General features: G+C 31.4%; 1 non-coding gene across 1 annotated transcript; it reads left to right on the top strand.

Annotated features, from left to right (window-relative positions):
* The first annotated feature begins 22,506 nt into the window (after positions 1-22,506).
* Positions 22,507-22,613, top strand: LOC115695997 (small nucleolar RNA R71). Its single transcript, XR_004007601.1, has one exon. It is a non-coding gene; the product is annotated as a small nucleolar RNA R71 (small nucleolar RNA).
* Positions 22,614-26,235: the final 3,622 nt, after the last annotated feature.

Below are 26,235 nucleotides of genomic sequence, written 5' to 3'. Positions count from 1 at the left end.
AGGGCCGTGCGCGCGTGTGTGTGCATTCAAATCCTGATATTTTCGTTCAAATTCAAAAAATCACAACTAATTCATAAAAAATCCAAATTAGGTTCTGTAAAAGCCTAAATTTATTAATTTTTTGTCTACTTTTCAGAAAAAATAATTCCAAATAGAAATAACAAATTTTTCAGTAACATACATTGCGATTTCTAAACTATCATCACATAAGCACATAAACCACATGAAAACCATCCAAATCAATACAAATTATTGTTTTAATTCATATTTCATGAAAGTAAATCATTACCATGGCTCTGATGCCAGTTGTTGGAATATGTTTTACCAGGATCTAGATTTACTAACAAGTATGCTTCATTAACATCCTAATATGAATTTCTAAAACAATGAAATTAAACACATATAAAGTTTCAGAAAACCTTACATTGGGTGCAGCGGAATAATATGTCTCCTTCCACTCAGATCTCTAACCCTTGTATCCTGTCTGTCGCAGAGTATCACCAAGATCTGAGTCCGAATGTCTTTCTCTTCAATCTGGATTCTTCACAATCTTCCACACTATGATTGAGATACCACTTGATGTGTGTGGGCACTCACTCTATCACTTTAGGTTTCGAAAATTTAAGAATAAAAGAGAGAGGTTGGTGGTTCGGCTATAAAAGGATAGAAGATGGCTCAATTTTCTCTGAAGGCAAAAATTTCATCTCTTATTAAGTGTGAGTCATCACTATCTATTTATAGGTAACCACTAGGTTTAGGTTAAGAATTATTAGGCATTAAAATAATGAAAATATTAGGTGGAAAAAGCCTCATAAGTGGCCGGCCATAGACTAATGGGCCCCACTTGGTGTTTTTTTAATTTTGACAATTTTCATTTTCATTTTCTCAAAAACATCAATTTTTCAATTCTAACCATTTAAATGCCAAAACTAGTTATTTAATAATTAAAATTAATTTTGAAATAAAATTGCTACTTAATATATTTATTAATTAGACATAATAAAGTCTTCCAAGTAATAAATAAAACCTAGAATCTCTTTTCTTCACAATTTAGCCCTTGCTTAGTGAAAATTCATAAACTAGACATAGTCTAATTTTAGAATTATAATTGATTAATTAAAATCAATTATTTGAGTCTTACAAGCAGTATGGTCTCAACTAGTACGGGGACCATGGGCCTATATTACTGAGCTTCCAATAAGTTGAACTAGAATTTACCGAGTAAATTTCCTAACTTATTAATTCCTTGTTGCATCCACTCATAGAACTTGGAATTGCACTCTCAGTCATATAGAACGCTCTATATGTTCCACCATATAGATACGCTATCAACATTTAACCATCGTTATAATCTCAATAATCAAAGATCCTCTATAGATGATTTACACTGAGTAGGAATAAATTTACCATTTCACTCCTCAATGTATTTTATCCTTAAAACACTTAACTTCCTGTAAATGATATTTCAGTGAAATATGATCACTGAAATAAGAGCTCTTCCATTTACCTCTATTAAGCGAAGCTGGAAGGAAATCATCGTTTCACTTCTAAATACCTGTAGAAGTTATAGATTCCATATCTATGTTTAGCGTTCCCACTCAATCATACTACCATGTTCCCAAAATGTACGTATCACCCTGACCAGAAAGTATGTTTAACTAACAAATCAAAGAACATGAATATCACTCCTGAGATTGAACCTAAGCATATCAGGATTAAGATCTTTTGATCTAAGATCAACTAGTGATATTGACTCAGAAAGATACAACGGTAAGATTATAATATCTTAACCAAGACCAATATCGGTCCAGTCCAATGTATATTCCATACATTCGAAACTAGCATACTTTGCCAATGTTCTGGAAAGAACATAACACTTATGCAAAGTGTAAGTACACTTCATCGCTGATTATCACATCAGTGTAAATCCAATGCACTGATGAAACAGGGACTTTGTCTTTCGAAGCATATAATCACAATCACATTCCACTGTGTTGACATCACTGTAATTGTAAATGACTATATGTTCTGGACTTAACAGATTTTGTACACATATTAACCCACAAACATGAAAACAACATGTAAACATAAATGACTTCTAATCTTTTATTGATAACAAATCAGATTAGATTGTAATGGGTTTTATTTAGGGTGTAAAATCCCAACACCCCGACCCTATGATACGCCTTGCACCAAGTTTAACCAGTTCTCTTGCTTGCCATATGCTCTGCCATACAAAGCTTGGGTTATTTCCAAGATCAGCATTAAGAAAATCAGATCGAGGGAAATACTTAGCTTTATATATTTGGTTGACAAGCGAATTTGGTGAGATGACAAGCGACCAACCTTGTCTTGCAAGAATTTCAAGGTTAAAATCATGTGGTCGTTGAAAACCAATACCCCCAGAGTCTTTATGAACCGCCATCTATCCCAAGCCATCCAAATAATCCCGTTACCTTTGTTGGATGTGGTCTTCCACCAGAAGTTAGCCATTAGTGTCTCAATTTCAGTGCAGATTTTTTTAGGAATAAGAAAGACACTCATATCATAATTGGGAAGCGATTGAATAACCGTTTTAAGAAAAATTTCTTTGCTTGCACGAGACAGAAACCGGCCACCACTTTATTTTTTAGAAAGCCAAGTATTGTTGTCTTTTTCCTACCAATGATATTAGGAAGCCCAAGGTAAAGACTATGCTCATCAGCTTCAGGCATCCCCAGTGTTGAACAGATTTCATTCTTTAGCAAAAGATCAGTGTTGGGGCTAAAGAATATGGATGACATGGTGACATTCACTTTTTGGCTAGACGCCATTTCAAAAGAGTGAAGCAAGGTGCGTACATTTGAAGCTGCCCCCGAAGAGGCTTGACAAAATAAGTAACTATCATCAGTACACAACATATGCAATATTGATGGAGCCCCATTAGCCACATGTCACCCTTGGAGGATTTGATTTAATTCGAACTTCTTGATAATTGATGATAAACCCTTACCACAAATAATGAAAAGATATATTGAGAGTGGGTCACCTTGCTGGATTTCATGGGGGGGGATGATAGGACCCATAACATGATTGTTATGCATGATGGTATATCTCAACGAGGTAACACAAGCCATGATAAGGTTTACCCATTTTTCCGCAAATCCCATACGAAGCATGACAGCTCGCAAATAATCCCATTCAACCCAGTCATAAGCTTTGCTCATATCAAGTTTTAAAGCCATAAAGCTCTTTTTACCTATCCTTTTCCGTTTCAAGTATTGCATTACTTCAAAGCCCACCATAATATTGTTCGAAATTAGTCGGCCTGGTATGAACACACTTTAGGTTTTAGATATAACAAAGTCAATCATGTTACGCATATGGTTGGTAAGAACTTTTGAGCCAATCTTATACGAAACATTACACAAAGTAGTTGGCCGCAAGTCACCCATTGAGGAGAAGTTTTTCTTTTTGGGAATGAGAACCAGGTTGGTATCGTTGAGCTCTTGTGGAAAAACACCTGTCTCAAGAAAATTAGTAACTAATTTGACAAGGTCAGGCCCCATGATATCCCAATGTTATTGATAAAAACTAGGTCCCATGCCATCTGGCCCCAGAGCTTTGTCAGGATGCATTTGAAAGAGAGCTTGCTTAATTTCTTCAGCAAGTACAGGCCGAAGTAGGTCTTCATTTTGCTCCCTAGAAACAAAAAACTTTATATTATCAACCACATTGTTGAAGGTAGGTTCATCGGCAGTGAATATTGAAGAAAAATAACTTGTAATTAGTGTTGGATATATTTTAACAGGATCTAGATTTACTAACAAGTATGTTTCATTAACATCCTAATATGAATTCTAAAACAATGAAATAAACACATATAAAGTTTAGGAAACCTTACATTGGGTGCAGCGGAATATAATGACTCCTTCCGTTCAGATATCTAGCCCTTGATTCCTCTCTGTAGCAGAGCATTATCAATATCTGAACCTGGATCTCTTTCTCTCCTTCCTTTGATGCTGATTCTCTTTCTTGTTGTATGGTTTTCCACAGTCTTACACACTATGATTGAGATACCACTTGATGTGTGTGGGCACTCACTCATTCACTCAAGGAATTCGAAATTTAGAGAAGAAAAGAAGAGAGAAGGTGATTTCGGCTATAGAGAATAGGAGGCTCAATTTCATCTGACAAAGTTCAAGTGTGAATGAGAGTCATCACTATCTATTTATAGGTAACCACCTAGGTTTAGGTTAGAATTATTTGGCATTCAAATAATGAAAAAATAAATGATAAAACCCATAAAGTGTGGCCGGCCATGGGCTTGGATAATGGGCCTCACATATGCAATTTTGCTGTTTTATCATTCCTGCATCTCATTTTCTCAAAAACGCAAATTTTCAAATTCAACCATTTAAATACCAATTCTAATTATTTAATAACTAAAATTAATTTTTAAATAATATTGTCATTTAATATATTTATTAATTAGACATATAAAGTCTCTTAATTAATAAATAAACCTAGAATCTCTTTTCTTTACAATTTCGCCCTTGCTTAGTGAAAATTCACAAAGTAGACATAGTCTAACTTTAGAATTATAATTGATTAATCAAAATCAATTAACTAAGTCTTACAAGCAGTATGGTCTCAACTAGTATGGGGACCATGGGTCTATATATCCGAGCTTCCAATAAGCAGATAAAGAATTTATATCTTAAATTCATTGACTTATTAATTCTTCGTTGAATCCACGCATAGAACTTAGAATTGCACTCTCAGTATATAGAACGCTCTATATGTTCCACGATATAGACACGTCATTAGTTATCCATTGTTATAACCCTAGTGTGATCAATGATCCTCTATATAGATGATTTACACTGTAAAGGGATTAAATTACCGTAACACCCTACAATGTATTTTATCCTTTAAACACTTAACCCTGTATAAATGATATTTCAGCTAAGTGAAATGAGATCTCCACCATTTATTTTTGTTTGGTTAAGCTCGAAGGAAATCATCCTTTACTTTCTATTCGCCAGATAGAAGCTATAGATTCCATATTTATGTTAGCGCTCCCACTCAATTGCACTATCGTGTTCCCAAAATGGACGTATCACCCTGACCCAAAAGTAGGCTTAACTAACAAATCAAAGAACACGAATAACACTCTTGAGATTGAACCTAATCATATCAGGATTAAGACCATTTGATCTAGGATCAACAAGTGATATTGAATTTAATAGATATTACGGTAAATTCTAATATATCTAATCAAAGTTTAATATCGGTCCCTTCCGATGTATACTCCATACATCCGATGCTGGTAAACTTTGCCAATGTCCTGGAAAGGACATAACACTTATCCAAGGTTTAAGAATACCTATCGCTGATTATACCATGTCAGACTAAATCCAGTATTCTGACAAATCAGGGAATAAACTTTCGAACATATAATTAAGATTATATTCCACTGTGTTGACAACACTATAATTAATCATTAACAAATTGATAAATCTGGACTTAAATAGAATTCATACATTATGTACATATAATCATGAAATAAATCATGTGAACCATGCAACATTAAATGTTATTTCTGATCTATATTAATAAGTAAATCTGATTATATTGAAATGAGTTTTATTTAGGGCATAAAACCCAACAAACTCCCACTTGCACTAATATAAAATAAAATGTGCCTTTCAAATAATCTCAACACCTTGATATACAAATCAAGTGTAGTAGTAGTAAACTCCTTGTAATAGGATTTGAAAGGTTGAATTAACCACAACCTTTCCTCCACTATTACTCTTCCTTAATCACAAAATCATTGATAATGTGAAATTCCTCTCTATATGTCTACTCTCTTGGGATACTGGATTCTATACCTTTGGCAACTACTTCTTGGTTATTCAGGAAGTAACACTAGTAGTTAAGGCAATTTGGAATGGTGCCAAAAATGTATAGAACTTTCCTTAGACTGAATAAGTACCTTTCCTGCAACTTTAACATTCAGTCCCTTTCTGGTAGACATAGAGACTTCAGATAGGTTTTTACACTTCTCAAAAATCACTATTCCACCCCCAGAGTAATCACCATTTTATCAGCAGACTTTCTAACACAAAGGCAAGTCTAGAAATCTGATGTGGTGTAGTCTAAGAGTTTTAAACACACTCTTATTGACTAACATATAGTTCCTCTTCTTAATCTTAAGATTTACTTGATTGTCTTCCAATGTTCCTCTCCAGGATTAATCTGATACTTACTCATTACTCCCACTCAACAGCAGGTGTCTGGTCTAAGGCATACTAAAGCATATCTGAGACCTCTCACTGTTGAAATAAGAAATTCTTTCATGGCTTTATCTTTTCTTGAATAGTTGAGACTTTTCCTTAGATAAATAAAATCTATGCCTAGAAGTCGAGAAGCTTCTATAGATTGCCATTAGAAAGAAAATGCTTTAGCATCTTACTAAAGTAAGTTACTTGCATTAGAGTAAGTAATTACCAGGTATACGACAAGCCATAGGTTTAGATAAACTCAAACCTATAATACTAGGAACAGGAAGTTTTGTTAAGTCCATTGAATAGACTTATTAACGAAAGTTTCCTTTTATGTCCTTGTAATAGAAAAATTTAGGTTACTCCATGTGAATGGATTAAACCATAGTTCTCTTGGCTTTTCTTCTTAGTTTCTTATCTTGACAATCCATTACTTGTTTAAACTCACAGTGGATTTTAATCACTAGTGTCTTCCAAGTCATAAGAAGGTGAGTTCCTAGAAACTCTCCCACTACGATCAGGTACCGTGAATTATGTCTAAGAAAACTAATCTCTCCGGTTGTGACAAGACAACAGAGGCAGTGGGATCATCATATGTCAAATAAGATGATTAAACACTTTTGGAATCAAGAAAAATATCTCCTTTATTTGCTACTTGATTTTCAGACTTAGTCATTTTCTTAGAAAAGTAGTATTTGTTTAAACAAACACTTTCTTATCTATTGACTATGGGATGGTCCACCCCTAATCACTTAGAATAGCTAACAAAACATGGTTATCAGTTCTAGCTTTTCTTAAGATTTTGATTAGGTCATCCATGAATCTAGTAATGATTTACATTAAGTATACAACCATTACATCATTCTGAAATTGCATTACCATAGAAAGACTTAGGCAACGACTAGTAACTAATCATCAATATGCAAATCGAAATTTCTGGGGAGGTAAGTTTGGATATAATTCAAAAATCAATTTAATGATCTTTGAACTGCATATCTACTAACTATTTCTCCACCCCTATCAGTTCGCAAGATCTTTAACCACGTACCTTAATGGTTTATCACCATTGCTAGAAATTTAGAAATTTTTCAAACATTTCAAATTTCTTTGCTTAAGGTATAATCTAGAGTGATCGTTTTAAGAATACAATGAAAAACTTATATCCACCCCTGAATGTACATCCATCTGCGAGATTTATCTTGTCAATACCACTATGATCAAGATACAAATGCCATAGATTAAAAATGTGTGGTTGTGTCTTTTTGATGACTTAGGTTTAGTTACATCAAAGAGTTCTTAGAATATTGCAAGTGGATCCTGGTCACAGAATACTAAACTCATATTCCATACAGGTTGAATCCATTGATAGAAAATGGTTATTAAAGACTTGTGAAAGTGTAACTGTATTGTATCCTGGAATTAGAAATATAAGAAAATTTCTGTTTGGAATCTAAAATTAAAGTGAAAGACTTTATTTTATACCAAATATAATGAGTAATTCTTTCTTGGACCACCACTATTAATTTAAACTCTAAGTCAGAGTTGCCCGTACAAGTAGGAGATTTCTAAGATTGAGGACTTATATCATTGTTGAATAGAATTTCGGGATTATAATCATATGCGTCATTTAATTTCTGAAGAGAAAAAATAGAATGACATGAAATGATATATATACCATTCATCCAATGATATGTTATTAAGCTAATTCAAAATGAATAAGCTAAGAGGAATTAGGATAAATTCGTTTATAAATAAGAATCCAACGATGCTTCGATTAGCGAAAGACAAAGTAATCTTATTTATACAATCTTCTTGTTTCATATTGTAAAAATACTAGTCTAAGGTGTCATCAATTGATGAACAGCTAGATGTTGCATATACAATATTTATCTTTTGAGATCGAACACTATTATGTATGTCTAATGGTGAAAATCCATTAGGGATTTATGTCATTAGATAAACAAACTAAGTTAGACCAACAATGAAGATTTGAAATTAAACTACAATTTAATAACAGAAAATAACATGGTTCAATATAAATTCATACACAATTCAGAAATTATTAAACATATAGCAAGTAGGAATGACAAGTGAAAATACTAAAACATACAATCCTAAATAATTTCCAAGGTCTTCAACAAACTGATATCAGTGTCCCGTTTAGGCGACAGTCAAAGCTACCATCCATTGAATAGAGTTGTCAGCTCATCTAAAATGTTAAACATTCTAGCAACCTTTTATTCGATCAAGATTGGAATCCAACGTTGTCCCGTTTAGGCGAGAGTCAAGGCTATTCTATCTTATGAGCTTCCACCATTGTTTCATATTTTGTAAGTCAAATACAGTCGCCACCATTAGGGTGATCCATACCATATAAAACACTTACAAAGCTACTTATCTTTCGAGATTAAACGGTGCTAACTTGCTAATGAACGTTCCTCCATTAGGGAGGATTACTCACTAAAACAAAAGCTATGTAAAACCAACAATGGAGATCGAATGTCCTAATAATAAAGCTCATTAGTTAAAGTGTATTTGGTTCTAATATTTATTTTAATCAATTTATTTTAAATATATATTTATTTAATTAAAATTTCCAATTTAGAATGAAAAATTCTAAATATATATTTTAATTTTTAATATTTATAAATTTTACTTAGATGGATATGAAAATAACATGAATTATTTCCATCTTAGTGATAATTTTCAATAAATATTTAGAAAAATATTCAATTTAAGTTGTTACAAAATTAATTTAAATTAACTTACAACTCAAATTTAATTTTCTATATTGCATTTCGAATAATTGAAGTATTTAATAATACAATTTTCGAAATTGCTTGTTAAAATAAAAATAAATCCTGGAAAAATTATTCTAATTTAATGTTGGCCCAAAATAAATTAATAAAATTAATTTACAACAAAAAATATAATTTTCCTATTTAATTAAATATATAAGAAAAATTTCAAATATTTAAGTATGATGATGAAAATCAACTTAAATATTAATTTTCTATTTAATTCAATACACTAGAAAAATACTTCAAGCAAAAACAGATAATATCTATCTAGATTTTCATTGACTAATTAATTCATTTTATAATTAAATATATTTTACTTCATTTATTTTAATTAATTATTAAATGAAAAAATCATTGATTTAAGTTGGTCCAAAATTAAAATAAATAATTTACAACTTTAACCTATTTTTCAAATAAAATTCAAAATTTCTGCATTTAATAAATGCAATTTCAAAATTGTGGAAAAAGGATTAATAAAATAAAATAAAATAAAATATATTTTGAAAATTATTCAAATTTAAGTTATTTGAAATAAGATTTCAAACTTAAAATAATTTTCAATTTTAATTAAATAACATGAAAATAATAATATTTAAGTATCATGATGAAAATCAACTTAAATATTTAAATTTTTAATTTAATTAAATGTATTAAATTCAAGAAATAAATAATTAAGTATAGAGAAGACTTAATTATTAATTCTAATTTAATACTAGGAAAAATATACTTAAATTAGATTGTACTAAAATTAATTATTAAACAATTAATTTCACAATCTATGATATTTTCCTAATTAAATATTAGAAAAAATAACTATTTCTAGAAAAAACTATTTAGAATAATTTCATTTACTAAGTGTTTTTCTAAAATTAACTTTAAAATATTTAATGAAAAAAAAATTCATATATTTTAAAAGTTAATTATGTTGCTAATTCAATTTTAATTAGGTTAGACTAATATAATTAACCTAATACAATTATTTAAATAAGGCAAATGTGCCTTCACAATTGTCGTTCATGTGAGGGGGAGTTGGGTTCAGTATGTTGTACCCACTTCTATTGGCCCCCAACTCTCACACAAGGCCCAAAAGAGAGGAATTTAACCTTTAATAAACAATTGTTATTCATTGAATAAGCCCAAATCTAATTGGGCCTAAATAAATTTACTTATGTCAAAATTTATTTTAGCAACCTAGTCCATTTACTTAGTAAAACTTAAATGGGCTTCCTATATGCATCTAAGTCCAATAGCAAATATATAGGCTCACACAGGTCAAATGATTTGGATGGACCCTGTCATGTTACTAGGTTTACACAGATGAAAGAAATTGCAAAATTTACCTGTTACAAATTATTTATAAGATCTATTGACAATTGGACTATGATTAAAATAAGATCATTGGATCTGTCAACAAGTTAATCATAGCAATTTAGATCAAATAAATAATAGGTTCGTAAAATAAAAAAAAAATTGAATACATAATAATATAATCAAACAATACAAACAATAATAATAATTGATCTGGAATATCTGGAAAGTAAATTTAAAATAAAATTAAATTTTAAAATAAATATCTTAACTAGAATTCAAATTTATGTTGTTAGAGAATATTCGAAAAAATTCAAAATTCAACAAACTCCTAAATTTCTTAAATTCTAACAAAAAATCAAAAATATCTAACTAATTTTTCAAATATCAAGTTTATTCAAAATTTAAATTTATTTAAAATTTCTAATAAGATAATATAATATAATATCTTGAATTTTAAATTTAGATATTTTATTATATTCTGAGTCTTATAATTTAATAAATTTAAATATTACATAAATAAACTAATTGAAAAATAAGCTATTTTAAATGGTTAGAATATTTTAATTTTATTAAAAATAATAAGTTTGAAAAATTTATGGTTTGAAACCCTAAAATTTCTATTCAAACCTAAAATAACCAATTTTTCAAATTTCATGTTATTTTTGCCAAAATATAATTTTAATAAAAAAATGTCTAATAAGATAAAATGTTAAACCTAACATATTCCTAATCTTATAATTTTAATTAATAAAATATATTTTGAAAATAATAAATTCGAAAAAGATATGATATGGTTAGCAAATTTTTGAATTAGTACAAGATTTTTTTTAAAAGATAATATTTTAATATCAAAGTAAGATCATTTAAAAAAAATATCTGATCTTATAATTAAAATAAATAAAATAATCTAAAATTTTAAAAATAACCATAAGGCTCCTTTGTGAGAAATCAAATTTTCAAAATTCAAAGCCTACTAATATTAGAAACTAATTTTAATTAATTAAAAAATTAATAAAAATTAGTTGCATTCTGAAAATTAGATTTTTAATTGAAAATTTAGATTGTACACAAAATTCTACCAAAATTTGGCTTTTGTTTCAATAAAAAACGACTTTTGAATCAAAAGTTATGACGAAAACAAGTTTGAGGCACGGGGGTATGCATTGCATACCCCTGCGCGCGCGAAATGGGTTGTCTGGCCCAGCAAAGAGGCTGAAAGCAGCCTCATTTGACCGTGAGACGTGGGCCCGAGCTTCCCTTCAGACAAGGAGCTGTCTGAGCGTCTGCGCGCGTGTGTGGATTCAAATCCTGATATTTTCGTTCAATTTCAAAAAATCATAACTAATTCATAAGAAATCCAAATTAGGTTCTGTAAAAGCCTAAATTTATTAATTTTTTGTCTACTTTCCAGAAAAAATAATTCCAGATCGTAATAAAAAATATTTCAGTAACATATATTGCGATTTCTAAACTATCATCAAATAAGCACATAAACCACATGAAACCATCCAAATCAACACATAACATCGTTTTAATTCATATTTCATGAAAGTAAATCATTACCATGGCTCTGAGGCCAGTTGTTGGATACATTTTACCAGGATCTAGATTTACTAACAAGTATGTTTCATTAACATCCTAATATGAATTCTAAAACAATGAAATAAACACATATAAAGTTTAGGAAACCTTACATTGGGCGCAGCGGAATATAATGACTCCTTCCATTCAGATATCTAGCCCTTGATTCCTTTCTTCAGCAGAGCATTATCAATATCTGAACCTGGATCTCTTTCTCTCCTTCCTTTGATGCTGATTCTCCTTCTTGTTGGATGGTTTTCCACAGTCTTACACACTATGATTGAGATACCACTCGATGTGTGTGGGCACTCACTCATTCACTCAAGGAATTCAAAATTTAGAGAAGAAAAGAAGAGAGAAGGTGATTTCGGCTATAGAGAATAGGAGGCTCAATTTCATCTGACAAAGTTCAAGTGTGAATGAGAGCCATCACTATCTATTTATAGGTAACCACCTAGGTTTAGGTTAGAATTATTTGGCATTAAAATAATGAAAAAATAAATGATAAAACCCATAAAGTGTGACCGGCCATGGGCTTGGATAATGGGCCTCACTTATGCAATTTTGCTGTTTTATCATTTCTGCATCTCATTTTCTCAAAAACACCAATTTTCAAATTCAACCATTTAAATGCCAATTCTAATTATTTAATAAATAAAATTAATTATTAAATAATATTGTCATTTAATATATTTATTAATTAGACATATAAAGTCTCTTAATTAATAAATAAACCTAGAATCTCTTTTCTTTACAATTTCGCCCTTGCTTAGTGAAAATTCACAAAGTAGACATAGTCTAACTTTAGAATTATAATTGATTAATCAAAATCAATTAACTGAGTCTTACAAGCAGTATGGTCTCAACTAGTATAAGGACCATGGGTCTATATATCCGAGCTTCCAATAAGAAGATCAAGAATTTATATCTTAAATTCACTGACTTATTAATTCTTCGTTGAATCCACGCATAGAACTTAGAATTGCACTCTCAGTATATAGAACGCTCTATATGTTCCACGATATAGACACGTCATTAGTTATCCATTGTTATAACCCTAGTGTGATCAATGATCCTCTATATAGATGATTTACACTGTAAAGGGATTAAATTACCGTAACACCCTACAATGTATTTTATCCTTTAAACACTTAACCCTGTATAAATGATATTTCAGCTAAGTGAAATGAGATCTCCACCATTTATTTTTGTTTGGTTAAGCTCGAAGGAAATCATCCTTTACTTTCTATTCGCCAGATAGAAGCTATAGATTCCATATTTATGTTAGCGCTCCCACTCAATTGCACTATCGTGTTCCCAAAATGGACGTATCACCCTGACCCAAAAGTAGGCTTAACTAACAAATCAAAGAACACGAATAACACTCTTGAGATTGAACCTAATCATATCAGGATTAAGACCATTTGATCTAGGATCAACAAGTGATATTGAATTTAATAGATATTACGGTAAATTCTAATATATCTAATCAAAGTTTAATATCGGTCCCTTCCGATGTATACTCCATACATCCAATGCTGGTAAACTTTGCCAATGTCCTGGAAAGGACATAACACTTATCCAAGGTGTAAGAATACCTATCGCTGATTATACCATGTCAGACTAAATCCAGTGTTCTGACAAATCAGGGAATAAACTTTCGAACATATAATTAAGATTATATTCCACTTTGTTGACAACACTATAATCATTAACAAATTGATATGTTCTGGACTTAAATAGAATTCATACATTATGTACATATAATCATGAAATAAATCATGTGAACCATGCAACATTAAATGTTATTTCTGATCTATATTAATAAGTAAATCTGATTATATTGAAATGAGTTTTATTTAGGGCATAAAACCCAACAATTAGATCATCCAATCTTGAGCCCAATTCCTTCCAATTATCGTTTGACTCTTTCAATCTCAAAATCTGGTTGCTTCACTTTCTTGAACTTGCTAAGGCATGAAAGTATTTGCTATTTTTGTCACTCGAATGAAGCCAATGCTGCTTTGATCTTTGCTTCTAATAAATCTCATGTTGAGCAACGATTTCAAAATAATTGTTTTTTTCTTCATCAAAATTATCGAGGAAGTCCTTGAATACTCTATTCATGAGATCCATAAAGGCCGCAGGAGCATTAGTCAATCCAAATGACATTACCAGAAACTCATAGTGCCCATATTTAGTTCGGAACGCAGTCTTTGGTATATCTTTATAACGCCCGTATTTGAAATTACTAAACTCAAAAGCTAATTTTATTATATTATAATAAATTTAACCACATAGGTCGGGCTCCCGAGTTATAAAATACAGTTGAAAACTACATTTGCTATTATAAAACTTTTGCTATTTTTTTTTTTACAAACGACAGGCATCAACAAAAGCAACTCAAAATGTTGAAGGACCGAAACCCTCAAGGTTGCACTGCCGCGAAATGTACAATCACTACCGAGCTCCATCTCACTATTCCTCCAACTTAGCTTTTCCTTTACCTACACTAGGTAGCAAACTGGTGAGTCAACAGACTCAGTAGGATATGCATAACATATATATAAACAATACTTATATTGGCTTTATGCCTAAGCTGTCCTGAGCTCCAAAAACCGAGCTCAACAAATGATTAACAACGTTCTCAAGGGAAGTACGACCACTGTACCAAATGCACTAAAGTATCAACTCTGTACTTGTTTTGGTAGAGCCATTATTGTACTCCCGGAAGTTAGTAAGTGTTGTAGCACATGCATGACGTACTCCCAGGTACTCGTGTTGGTAACACTGTAACCACCCTGATATCCTACACTGTACTAACACTCTTAATATTATATAACTGTTAGTGTTAGTAGTGTAAAAATTTAACACAAGCAAACATTCACATATATATTATTATGCTATCTTACCTCGTTCCGTGCTCAAGTGTGTCGGTCAGCCTGAGTGGAAATACAGCACGATGCTTTAAAGGGCCCTACACCACGATATTCAAAACTCAATGAGAGACACGCTAAAACAGTTATCGAGGATTTAAAATTGAAACTAAGTGTTGTCCTCAAAAGTGAGTGTTTTAATATTTATACTCGCAAGTGCACGAATCGTTTCGGAATATAGTGTTCATGTAAGTGCAAGGTCGAACCCATGGGAGTTGACTAACATCAAAAGAAACTATTTCAAACAAAATAAGGATATTCTAACCTAGCTCCAAATATTTGATGGGATTTTAGTTTTGCAAAATAAAATAAAAGACAAGCAACTAAAATACTTAAGATTAAAGATGAGTGAGTATGAAAATGATTTTCAAATAAGATGTGTAAAATAAGATTATTAAGATATTAGAATCCACAAAATGCAAGTTCAATAATATTTATAAGTATATTGATTCCCAAGTTTTAGATATAGTTGAAATAAATCTCACCATATTTTCCAAAATATAATTTTCATTTAAGTACAAGTTATTTTCAAAAAGGTAGGATTTTTCTTCACTTATAAAATGTATAATTTCTAAGCATTAAATGTGTTACAATTTAATGAAACTACACAAAATCAAAGAAACTATGTTTAGGCAAAATATAACACTTATATTCTAAGAATTAGATGTAAACAATTTAATGAAAGACATTTAATCAAAGAGTATTATATTTTTGCATAATGAAGAACTAAGTAGAAATATGCTTTAACAATCAAAAATACATGATATTGAAGATAAAAAAGACATATTTTTGATAGAAAAATCCATGAACTTTATAGCACAAATGGGAAATCAACATACAAACATAAACACTATCTAGTTACATTTTGCTTCATCATCATCTTAATAATCTTGAAAAAAGATTAGAAGCTCATAACTAGATAAAAATTACAAAAGATAAACATACTTGACATGCTCTTCAAAGTGTAAAAATGGTAGAAAGAAAATGGTAAAAATGAAGAGTGTGGAATGGAGAAGTGTTTTGGGTTGAAGATGTGTTTAGGGATGGTGAAGAGATGTCCCTTGAAATGGTCTTCCAACACCATATTTATAGGAAAAATTGGAGAATTAAATTAATCAAAATAAAATAAATAAATTGATTAATTTAATTAGTGTTGGGAAGAGAAGGGATAAATAGAGTATGTGTAAGAGTATTGGAAAAAATAAATGTTTGTTTGGATGGAAAAATAGTGAAAAAGATAGGGTAAAATAAAATGGGAATGTTTATTTAGGTGAAATAAATTGGAAAGATAAAATGGATATTTAGGTGTAAAGTATTTGAGAAAAATAAGGATTTTGGCCTTTTGTTGGTGTGATTTTTGGATGTGTGCAATACAATTAACAGCCAATTGTTTCTTCTTTTTTCTTCGCAGTGGCGGTGGCGAGCTGGGAGTGGCGGAGGAGGCTGACTGGGCTCGCGTGGCGCCTTCGGTTGGCCGGGAAAGGCGACGGGCCGGGGACCACGCGAGCCGGTGGCGGAAGGAAGAGTGGGGGACAAGATGCTGCGTGCGGGTCCCACGCGGCAGCTGGCTGGAGCTTCACTTGCTCCTTGGTCGGGTGGATCTCACGCGTGGATGGGAGCCCTTAGATCTGACTTTGGATGGCTCGGATTGAGTCAACTTTTCTGACCGAGAGTGGACTTCGTTTTGGGCTGATGTGATTTTCTTTCTAGAAATTGCATTTTTGGCCCATTTTCTTAAGTTTTTTCTTCATTTTAATCCCACATTTCATTCCACAAACACACCTAAAAATACATAAAATTAATTAGAAAACTAAAATAAAATTAAAAAATAAATACCACATAACATATTATAATAAAATAATTATAAAAACACACAAAAACAAATAAAATTACAATAAAGCTAATAAATTCAAAAATAATTAAAAACTTACTAAATTAATTAATAACTTAAGAACTAAACCAATTTTTAGTAAAAAAATGTGTAAAATAACTCTAATTTCTAGAGTTATCACAACCCCAAACTTAAAATTTTGCTAGTCCTCAAGCAAAAGAAAAATTTAAAACACACATTTTTTTTTTTTTATTTTTATTTTGGTGATATCAAACATGTCCTCAAAAATTGCACATTGAAAATAGCTTATATAAAATATGAATAAAAATTAAACTCATGTAATTAATTCAATAGTCAATCTTGCTTTGAAAATATAATTTAAGTTATAAATCTAAAATCTATTTATCAAATTATTATGTGAATTTTGGAAAAATTATTGTAACAAAATATTTATTGCACATAACAAGATAAATAAATTTTTTTTTTTTTTTTCAAAATTTGATTTTTTAGCAAAATTGACCCAAGAATTAAAAATAAAGCTTAAAAGAGATTCATATTTGTATAAACTAAAATCAAACTCAATCAAGGGTATTATCATAGGAAAAAGGGGATATCACCAAAGGGTTTTTTTTTTTTTTTTAAGGCATAAATATATATTTATATATATAGAAAATTAATATATATATTTTTTTTTTACTAGAAAAATAATAATAAACATTTTTTTTATAAAAATATATAATATTACTACTTTAGCATCCAAACAATAATTTTTTTTTTTTTTTTAGTGAAAAATACTCTACCATTTCTAAGCACATGAAAGAAATAACCATAGGAACTCACCACCCCAAACTTAATTTATGCATTGTCCTCAATGTATCAAAATACAAATATAAATTGAAAGTGAAAGAGTTGAGAGTTTAGAATGGTCATACCTCATCTTGGAGCATGTCAAGAGCAACAAAATGATAACAAAAATCAAAACAAAATGTTAATCTAAAACATAAAGAAAAACACATATTACCAAGAATTGATGAGAGCAATTAAGGATCATGGTAAATTGGATCCTCAAGGAGGATTTCATCCACTTCCACATTTTTCAATTCTAAAAATGGTTTCAATTTTTGTCCATTAACTTTGAATACATTACCATTATTAGGATTTTCAATTTCAATGGCTCCATGTGGAAAAACAGTGCGAATAATGTATGGACCTACCCACCTAGAGCGTAACTTTCCCGGAAAGAGATGCAAACGAGAATTGTATAAAAGGACTTTTTGACCGAGAGAAAAATCTTTTCTCAAAATATTTTTGTCATGGTAAAATTTCATTCGGTCCTTATACTTTTTCGAATAGTCATATGCATCATGCCTAAGCTCTTCTAACTCATTCAATTGAAGCTTTCTTTTCTCACCCGCTTTGTCTAAGGAAAAGTTAAGTTGCTTGATAGCCCAATAGGCTCTATGTTCTAACTCAACGGGTAAGTGGCATGCCTTCCCATAAACAAGTCTATAGGGAGACATTCCAATGGGTGTTTTATATGCAGTACGATATGCCCATAATGCATCAATGAGTCTTAGGGACCAATCTTTCCTAGTGGGGTTGACAGTTTTCTCTAAGATGTGCTTAATCTCCCTATTTGATATTTCAACTTGGCCACTCGTTTGTGGGTGATAAGGTGTAGTGACTTTATGTGTAATGCCATATTGTTTCATTAAATGTTCAAAAGGCTTATTACAAAAGTGTGTACCATTATCACTAATGATGGCACGTGGTGAACCAAATCGTGAGAAAATATTTTCTTTCAAAAACTTAAGCACAACTTTGTGGTCATTAGTGTGACATGCAATAGCTTCTACCCATTTAGACACATAATCAACACCAACAAGAATGTACAAATTACCAAAAGAATTAGGAAATGGACCCATAAAATCAATGCCCCAAACATCAAATATTTCAACAATAAGAATAGGATTCAAAGGCATCATGTTTCTCCTAGTTACACTTCCTAATTTTTGGCAACGCTCACAAGATTTACAATGCATATAAGTGTCATGAAAAATAGTAGGCCAATAAAATCCACATTGTAAAATTTTCAAAGCAGTTTTCTTACCACTAAAATGTCCACCACATGCATGATCATGACAAAAAGATATGATTTTAGATTGATCACAATTTGGAATGCATCTTCTTATTATTTGATCGGGGCAATATTTAAACAAATAAGGATCATCCCACATGAAATTTTTCACTTCAGCATAAAATTTAGATTTATCTTGTTTAGACCAATGAGAAGGAATTTCACCAGTGACCAAATAATTGACAATATCAGCATACCAAGGAAAAGAAGATACATGCATGAGTTGTTCATCAGGAAAAGTTTCAATGATAGTGGTGGAATCATGATTAGTTTCAACAACAATTCTAGACAAATGATCAGCTACAACATTTTCAGAACCTTTTTTATCACGTATCTCTAAATCAAATTCTTGTAAAAGCAAGATCCAACGAATTAAACGAGATTTAGCATCTTTTTTCGACAAGAGATATTTCAATGCAGCATGATCAGAATAGACAATTATTTTAGATCCTAACAAATAAGACCTACACTTCTCTAATGCAAACACAACGACAAGCAATTCTTTTTCAGTTGTAGTGTAATTCAATTGAGCTTCATTTAAAGTTTTGCTAGCATAGTATATTACATGAGGTAACTTGTTAATTCTTTGTCCTAAAACAGCACCAATTGCATAATCAGAAGCATCACACATTATTTCAAAAGGAACATTCCAATCAGGAGGGCGAATAATGGGTGCACTAGTTAAAAGGGATTTCAATTTTTCAAAGGCAACATGGCAATCATTATCAAAGACAAAAGCATTTTCTTTTCCAAGTAAATGACATAAAGGGCGTGAAATTTTGCTAAAGTCTTTTATGAATCTTCTATAAAAACCGGCATGGCCTAAGAATGATCTAATTTCTTTTATTGTCTTAGGTGGAGGAAGTTTTGAAATAAGATCTACTTTTGCTTTATCAACTTCTATTCCTTGAGATGAAATCACATGACCTAAGACAATTCCCTTTTTAACCATGAAATGACATTTTTCCCAATTAAGAACTAAATTCATTTCTTTGCAACGAATTAAAACAAGAGAAAGATGGTGCAAACAATCATCAAAAGAATTTCCAAACACGAAAAATCATCCATAAACACTTCAAGATTTCTTTCAACCATATCGTAAAATATTGCAATCATACATCTTTGAAATGTTGCGGGAGCATTACAAAGACCAAAAGGCATGCGACGATATGCAAAGGTTCCAAAAGGGCAAGTAAAGGTAGTCTTTTCTTGATCTTCGGGGGCAATGGGGATTTGGTTATATCCCGAGTACCCATCAAGAAAGCAATAATAAGCATGGCCAGCTAATCGTTCAAGCATTTGGTCAATGAAGGGTAATGGGAAGTGGTCTTTCCTAGTGACACTATTCAACTTTCTATAGTCTATACACACTCTCCACCCAGTTTGGACTCTAGTAGGGATTAACTCATTTTGTTCATTTTTAACAACAGTGATCCCAGACTTTTTTGGAACAACTTGAACAGGACTAACCCATGGACTGTTAGAAATAGGGTAAATGATCCCTACATCTAACATTTTAATTACATCATCTCTTACTACCTCTTTCATGTTTGGATTTAATCTTCTTTGACTTTCTCGGGAGGGCTTAGCATTTTCTTCTAAATGAATTCTATGCATGCACACAAATTTGGGCTAATTCCCTTAATGTCTCCCATGGTCCAACCTATGGCCTTTTTATGTTTTCTAAGGATATCTAACAACTTTGTTTCTTGTTTTTCATCTAAATCAGATGCAATGATAACGGGATAAGTGTTAGACTCTCCTAGAAATGCATATTTCAAAGTGTCGGGCAAAGGTTTAAGATCTAACTTTGGTAGTTCGGAGTTGACTCAACATGCTCTAATGGAATACATGGTTCAATTTTGGCTTTCCATTTTTCGGTATCCATTAGTGGGGTAGACTCAAGCAAAGAATTGACATCATGAATAAAATCATCAACATTTAAGCACATTCCAAACATTTTTGAATAAGTTTCAAAAGATTCATTCATGTCCATTTCAAACATATTTTCCGTGTTAATCATGTTTACTTCATGTATTTCCTCACACTCAACGTACTTAGCAACATTAAAAACATTCAATTCAACAGTCATGTTTCCAAAAGATAATTTCAATACACCATTACGACAGTTGATAATTGCATTAGATGTAGCTAAAAATGGTCTACCTAAAATGATGGGTATTTGAGCATGAGCATTTTCAACAGGTTGAGTATCAAGAACAATGAAATCAACAGGAAAATAGAACTTATCCACTTTAATTAAAACATCTTCTATAATACCTCTAGGAATTTTCACGAACGATCGGCTAATTGAAGTGTTATAGAAGTTGGTTTTAATTCTCCTAGACCAAGTTGCTTATAAACAGAATAAGGCAATAAATTCACACTAGCTCCTAAATCAAGTAAAGCTTTGTTAATAAAATGATCACCAATGATGCATGAAATTGTTGGACAACCAGGATCTTTATATTTCACAAGGCTTTTATATTGAATTATGGAGCTAACATGTTCAGTTAAAAATGCCTTTTTTGGAACATTAGTGTTTCTTTTAACAGTGCAAAGGTCTTTCAAGAATTTGGAGTAGGCAGGAATTTGTTTAATGGCATCTAAGAATGGGATGTTGATACTTACTTGTTTGAACACTTCTAAGATGTCACTATATTGGTTGCCTTTCTTGAGTGGGAGTAATCTTTGTGGAAAAGGAGCTTTTGGAATGGAAGGAAGAATTTGATCATTATCTTTTGACAAGTCATTTGTGTTGGAACTTTGAGGTTGGCTTTGGTCTTTTTCAACTTGAGGTGTGTAATCGGGTTTGGCAATTTGTTTTCCAGACCTAAGAGTTGAAATAGACTTAGCTTCTTCTTTATGACTTGGAATTCCTACTTCATATTGGCCTTTAGGATTTGGGACGGGTTGGCTAGGAAATCTTCCTTTTTCTCTCTCAGTTACGGCATTGGCAAGTTGACCCAATTGTGTCTCAAGTTTGGCAATGGATTGAGATTGATTTTGCATGATTTGTTGGGTGGATTGCATGAATTGTTGTAAAGTATCTTCTAAGGAAGGCTTTCTTTGTGGAGGGTAAGGTTGACTTGGTTGGGCATGATTCGGATTTGGCATGTTGAATTGGTTTCCTTGGTTCATTTGTGGTTGGTTTTGTCTCCATGAAAAATTGGGATGGTTTCTCCAATTAGGATTGTATGTGTTTGAAAATGGGCTATCATTTGGTTTACCATATGAATGTAATGCATTAGCCTCTTCGGAAAATGTTTCAAGAAAAGAAGGACATGATTGATCATTATGACAAGTACTAGCACAAACCTCTTTTTTAGGTTGAACATGAGAATTCATAGTTTGACTTATGACTAAGGCTTCTACTTTTCTTGCTAATTTTTCAAAAGATGTTCTCAAATCAGTTTCTTCTTTAATTTCATATTTTCCTCCTCTTTTAGGTGAATTATTTGCTCTAGACCTAGGCTCAGAATAATTCCATTGTTGTGAATTAACAGACAATTCTTCAAGAGCTTCCCAAGCCTCTTGCCCTTGTAATTTCAAAAATTTTCCGGTATGCATAGATTGAATCATTTGTCGGTTTGAAGGGGTTAAACCATCATAAAAATATTTTACAAGTCGCCATTTTTCAAAACCATGGTGGGGGCATTTTAATAATAAATCTTTAAATCTTTCCCAACATTCATAAAATTCTTCATTATCTTTTTGATAAAATTCGGAGATTTCTCTTCTTAAATTATCAGTTTTGGACATGGGGAAAAATTTGGCAAGAAATTTATTAAAAAGTTGATCCCAAGTTGTTATGGTTCCGGTTGGAAGTGAGTTTAACCAAGCTTTGGCTTTATCTTTTAAAGAAAAAGGAAACAACCTAAGCTTAACCGATTCATCCGAAAAATTTTGAAAACGAAAAGTTGAGCAAATTTCTAAGAAATCTTTTACATGCATATAAGGATCTTCTCTTTCTAAACCATAAAAAGAAGGCAACAATTGTATGATTGAAGGTTTAAGTTCAAAATGAGTGGCATTAGTAGTAGGCAAAACAATGCATGATGGAGCATTAGATGAAATAGGTGAAAAATATTCAAGTAGTGTTTTTTCTTGCGCAATATTAGGTTCTTGTTCCATTATGCTTAATTTTTCAAAAACACTTTCAATTTCACCTAAAGTTACTACTCTTTTTACCAAACGATTTTTAGAATCACGTTGCCAATGATGCATGCAATGTCACAAATTTCACAAAGAAACACCAAGTAACACAAAATAATCTCAAGAAGACAAATTTCTGATGTGGAAGATCAGTTATAAACCGCAACCACAGAGCATACTTATAACACAAAGAGATTATGATTTTTTTTGTAAATTTTTAATTTTTCAATTTTTTTTTGGTTTGACTTGTTCCCAGGCCTATTTGATTCCACTTACTCACGACTTAATAACAACTCACCGGGGTTAATTATTAAGTGTGGATGGGAACTTTGCCAAATTTCCTTTAAGCAAAAATTGCTTATGTTGAAAGAACAAGCTTTGTTTTTAATTTTTTTTTCAAGTATTTTCTTAAGCAAAGTAAATAAAATTACAACTAAATAAATACAATAATAATGATAGATAGTTATATTAAAGTTAGGAGGCACAATATGCCATCAACTAACTATAATAATAGTAGTAGTAATAATAATAATAGGATTTTAGGAGGCACAAGATGCCATCAACTAAAATGATAAACAAAAATAAAAGCTAGGAGGCACTAATGCCATCACTAGAGAAGGGATAATAGGAGGCAAAAATGCACTCAACTATCAAGTATGTAGGAGGCACAAAATGCACTCAACTACTAAAAGAAAAAAAAAAGGTTAGGAGGCAAAAATGCACTCAACTAACAAATAGGTAGGAGGCACAAAATGCCATCAACTACCAATAAATATGTATATATATAGTATATAATATATAATATATAACAATATATATGTATAACTTCCTTTTTTTTCAACTTTTTTTCGATATTTTTTTTTAACTTTTTTTTTTTTTTGACGAAAATGAGAAAATAAAAAAAATAACTAGTAGAAGAGTATTACTTACCTTGTAGAAAGATCGTTTCTTTCTAGCAACTCCCCGGCAACGGCGCCAAAAACTTGTTGTCCTCAAAAGTGAGTGTTTTAATATTTATACTCGCAAGTGCACGAATCGTTTCGGAATATAGTGTTCATGTAAGTGCAAGGTCGAACCCATGGGAGTTGACTAACATCAAAAGAAACTATTTCAAACAAAATAAGGATATTCTAACCTAGCTCCAAATATTTGATGGGATTTTAGTTTTGCAAAATAAAATAAAAGACAAGCAACTAAAATACTTAAGATTAAAGATGAGTGAGTATGAAAATGATTTTCAAATAAGATGTGTAAAATAAGATTATTAAGATATTAGAATCCACAAAATGCAAGTTCAATAATATTTATAAGTATATTGATTCCCAAGTTTTAGATATAGTTGAAATAAATCTCACCATATTTTCCAAAATATAATTTTCATTTAAGTACAAGTTATTTTCAAAAAGGTAGGATTTTTCTTCACTTATAAAATGTATAATTTCTAAGCATTAAATGTGTTACAATTTAATGAAACTACACAAAATCAAAGAAACTATGTTTAGGCAAAATATAACACTTATATTCTAAGAATTAGATGTAAACAATTTAATGAAAGACATTTAATCAAAGAGTATTATATTTTTGCATAATGAAGAACTAAGTAGAAATATGCTTTAACAATCAAAAATACATGATATTGAAGATAAAAAAGACATATTTTTGATAGAAAAATCCATGAACTTTATAGCACAAATGGGAAATCAACATACAAACATAAACACTATCTAGTTACATTTTGCTTCATCATCATCTTAATAATCTTGAAAAAAGATTAGAAGCTCATAACTAGATAAAAATTACAAAAGATAAACATACTTGACATGCTCTTCAAAGTGTAAAAATGGTAGAAAGAAAATGGTAAAAATGAAGAGTGTGGAATGGAGAAGTGTTTTGGGTTGAAGATGTGTTTAGGGATGGTGAAGAGATGTCCCTTGAAATGGTCTTCCAACACCATATTTATAGGAAAAATTAATTAATCAAAATAAAATAAATAAATTGATTAATTTAATTAGTGTTGGGAAGAGAAGGGATAAATAGAGTATGTGTAAGAGTATTGGAAAAAATAAATGTTTGTTTGGATGGAAAAATAGTGAAAAAGATAGGGTAAAATAAAATGGGAATGTTTATTTAGGTGAAATAAATTGGAAAGATAAAATGGATATTTAGGTGTAAAGTATTTGAGAAAAATAAGGATTTTGGCCTTTTGTTGGTGTGATTTTTGGATGTGTGCAATACAATTAACAGCCAATTTTTTCTTCTTTTTTCTTCTGCAGGTGGCAGCTGGCGAGCTGGGAGTGGAGGAGGAGGCTGACTGGGCTCGCGTGGCGCCTTCTGGTTGGCTGGGAAAGCTGACGGCTGGGGACCACGCAGGCCAGCTGGCGGAAGGAAGAGTGGGGGACAAGATGCTGCGTGCGGGTCCCACGCGGCAGCTGGCTGGAGCTTCACTTGCTCCTTGGTCGGGTGGATCTCACGCGTGGATGGGAGCCCTTAGATCTGACTTTGGATGGCTCGGATTGAGTCAACTTTTCTGACCGAGAGTGGACTTCGTTTTGGGCTGATGTGATTTTCTTTCTAGAAATTGCATTTTTGGCCCATTTTCTTAAGTTTTTTCTTCATTTTAATCCCACATTTCATTCCACAAACACACCTAAAAATACATAAAATTAATTAGAAAACTAAAATAAAATTAAAAAATAAATACCACATAACATATTATAATAAAATAATTATAAAAACACACAAAAACAAATAAAATTACAATAAAGCTAATAAATTCAAAAATAATTAAAAACTTACTAAATTAATTAATAACTTAAGAACTAAACCAATTTTTAGTAAAAAAATGTGTAAAATAACTCTAATTTCTAGAGTTATCACTAAGGATAACCCTATCGATAAATAGGATGCTAACACCCTAAACAACACAAAAACGGGAAAAACTATGGTTTTGAAAAATGGCCCAACCGGCAGACCGGTTCTCAACCGGAAGTCCGGTTCTTGGGTACCAACCGGTCGACCGGTTCTATAGGTCCCCCAGAACCGGTCGATCGGTTTTGTGCTGGGAACACAAAAATTTCTCCCCACAACTCAATTCGACCCCAAACTCAACCATAATCTCCAGAATACCTAAAACCACTATAATAAACCAATCCCAAGCAAAAGAACTCATCAATTTACTCAAAATCCAAAGACCCCATTAGAGATCAAGGTTTGA

The sequence above is a fragment of the Cannabis sativa genome, chromosome 6 (genome assembly GCF_029168945.1).
Source record: "Cannabis sativa cultivar Pink pepper isolate KNU-18-1 chromosome 6, ASM2916894v1, whole genome shotgun sequence".
NCBI classification, from domain to species: Eukaryota; Viridiplantae; Streptophyta; class Magnoliopsida; order Rosales; family Cannabaceae; genus Cannabis; species Cannabis sativa.
This window is presented reverse-complemented; position numbering and strand designations above follow the sequence as displayed.